At 42.2% G+C, this 2,772-nt stretch overlaps 1 pseudogene; it reads left to right on the top strand.

Moving 5' to 3' along the window:
- The first annotated feature begins 2,273 nt into the window (after positions 1-2,273).
- LOC142573502 (U2 spliceosomal RNA) lies at positions 2,274-2,455 on the top strand (annotated as a pseudogene).
- Positions 2,456-2,772: the final 317 nt, after the last annotated feature.

Here is a 2,772-nt window from a genome sequence, read left to right as displayed (position 1 = left end):
GGATGACCGTTGGCATGGGCTGCTGAGGCGTTGTCGCTTGTGTCGGTTGACTTGCCATTGTGGCGGCAGGTAGAATACGTACACTGCGAAGTTCCGTTGTTGTACCCAGCTCCTTCCACCAAAATGTTGCAGGAAGAAAGCACGCCCACGAGTTTAAAATAACGTATATATACAACTGGTATTTAAGGCGTTTAGGCAACTGCCAGACTTCGTCTTCCTCTAGTCCATGTCACCTTCTCCTTTCCCTTCACCGTAACAATTCAAAGACACCACATCCCCAATGTGTTTATGTGGTCGCAGGATCCAAATGCCACTGACCTCTGAGGAACTCATGCTCTTTATGTCGCGCAACAAAGACAGATAAGCAGTCAGTGAATTGATAAGGAGTGATCAGTGACGGTTGGTAGTTCTTAGCCGCGGATGTATCAGGTGCCAAAGAGCGCTAAGGGCTTCTAATGGTAGGATCAAATCTAATGAGGTTAATGAGTACTGATAAGAGTTGGCTTTATATGTAAGACGACTAATTGTTTTAATAAATGCACATGCATTCTTTCTCAGCAACTTGTCACTGTCTGCTGCAAGCAAGCTTTCCAAGAAAGAAAGGTTGTTGTATGATTGTCTTTGCAAATAAGGCCAACAATGGTCGTCACAAGAACATCAAATTCCTAGAAAAAATTGGCAAAAGCTACTGGAGGACCTATGTGTCATAAGCACAGGCTAAATATCTCGTTGCTAGGAAAACCGCACAGACTTATAGCATAAAAGTTAAATCTGCTAGTTGGCCATACCCCCAAAACACTATATGACAAACTACAAGAAAAAATCACAGGCTGTCATGTAGCTTTTCACGGCGAGGCCAGAAACAAGGTTAACATTACTTATTTTGTTCATGCCTTACCTGAAAACTCGTTCTTCCCTCTGATAAAATGTGATAATTCGTTTAGCAGTCGAAGAACCGTAAACAGCCTTTCACATTCGGTCGTCGCGAAAAATTTGTTAGGATTCATTATCCAATAATACCATATAGTCTCTCTTCAAATACATATATTTAATGGACGCCTAGTGAGATGGTTTCTATGCCGTTGACCAATCACGTGCATGCCCATACGCCCGCCAAGTAACCTTATGGCAAGTCTGTTAAGCAATAAGACGATTGAATAACATGCCACCTGCTATAAGTACTAATATGAATTTGAACATGTTCTGGAAATCACACTGAGATTTCACTGCGTGTAAATTGTCTTGAAGTACGATCATTTCATTGAGCAATCGTGATGGCTGCAATAACGCGAATCCCTCAACTAGCCAGAACAAAACCGTCTTATGGGATGGAACATAATGTGCTGCGTGTTCCTGCGTGTCACACGTGAAGCACAAACATGCGCAATCAAGGCACAAATATTCTGCTGTGCGCAAAACCCATCTATATTAGAGTGGGCAACTAGATTTTCTGTTTTCACATAGATCGATTTAAATGGGGGGGGGGGAGTTTAGCTAATTTCGTTAGCTAAGCTGAGCAAATGAGCGTTAACTTGACAAATGAAGCATATCGGCTTGCGGCTCAAAAATGTATGGCATGGCGATATCTAGTTTGTTTGTTTTAGTAGATTCATGATTTAAAAATTAGGACGTTCAAAGCGACGCGGTTTGTATGCAGGGTGATCATTTTTAAGTTTTATGAAATTTTGAAATAAAAACGCCTGTGGCAGATAGCTTATTAGTTCGAATATTCCAAGAGGTGGGCATTAATAGCACGCGAATCGACACACATATCCAGATAATTACCAAAACTTGGGTAATCGCCTTCTTACGTGACGTACGGCATATATTGCAATTTACGAATTGTAGCCTGTGAGCTTCCAAAGCCTATTCATTTGAAATGAAGTTCGAGGATGACACTATTTTACACATATTATTAACCCACGTGTGGAACGAAATACATGGACGTTCCCGTTATTCTTTTTTTCTTTAATGTATAAGAGAAGGTTTTTTTTAAAAAAAAAAAAGATAAGTCATTCCACTCTGTGAAGGTGTACGACTAGGGAAGCTGTTTAGCACACGACACAGAGGTGATAGAATTTTATACAAATATACGAACTAAATTACCGTGATTTTTATTTAAATTCGCTCAGACGACGGGACCGCCTCACCGAGGAACCGGAGGAAACTAGACACGCGTGATTTGTCGATGGGACGGCCACCATGGGAGAAGGGAAGGAAAGTAGATACGCAAGCGCATGCAACGCCGACAAAGACAGGGCGGTGCGAACGCAAACATTGCCGACGTAGGTCAAAATGTAGTGTCTGTTCTTGTCAGCTTAATATCTGATGTGGGTTGTATTTCGACTCAAGATATTAAACTTTATTTTTACACATGGCGGAGTGCTTGATGCCTGCTTGAAGCCGCCGCGGGTCGGTCTGGTATTGCACTATCTCCGGAATCGCCCCGCGATTTTTGCACACGCAGAACAAATGAAATTGACAGCCACTTTAGCATACGCCAAAGAGGGTGAAAGCGAAAGCCTGCGCGCTCAGGACTCGTCCATGAAATTACTTGACATTCTCATTTGAATGCATTGTTACTCCTTATTACTTGTTTTCTACTGCCTAATCTCGTGGGTCCTAGTGCCTTAACTGGCGCTCCCTTAATGAACCATACCTTCATTAACTTTGCCCTAATTAGCCACAAAGTTGGTGGGTTCGAGCGGCCCAACTCTAAATTACTAACAGTGCCTTAATTAACTTCGCCTTAAGACCAAATGTCGTGGGTTC

Source organism: Dermacentor variabilis, chromosome 2 (genome assembly GCF_050947875.1).
Source record: "Dermacentor variabilis isolate Ectoservices chromosome 2, ASM5094787v1, whole genome shotgun sequence".
Lineage (NCBI taxonomy): Eukaryota > Metazoa > Arthropoda > Arachnida > Ixodida > Ixodidae > Dermacentor > Dermacentor variabilis.
This window is presented reverse-complemented; position numbering and strand designations above follow the sequence as displayed.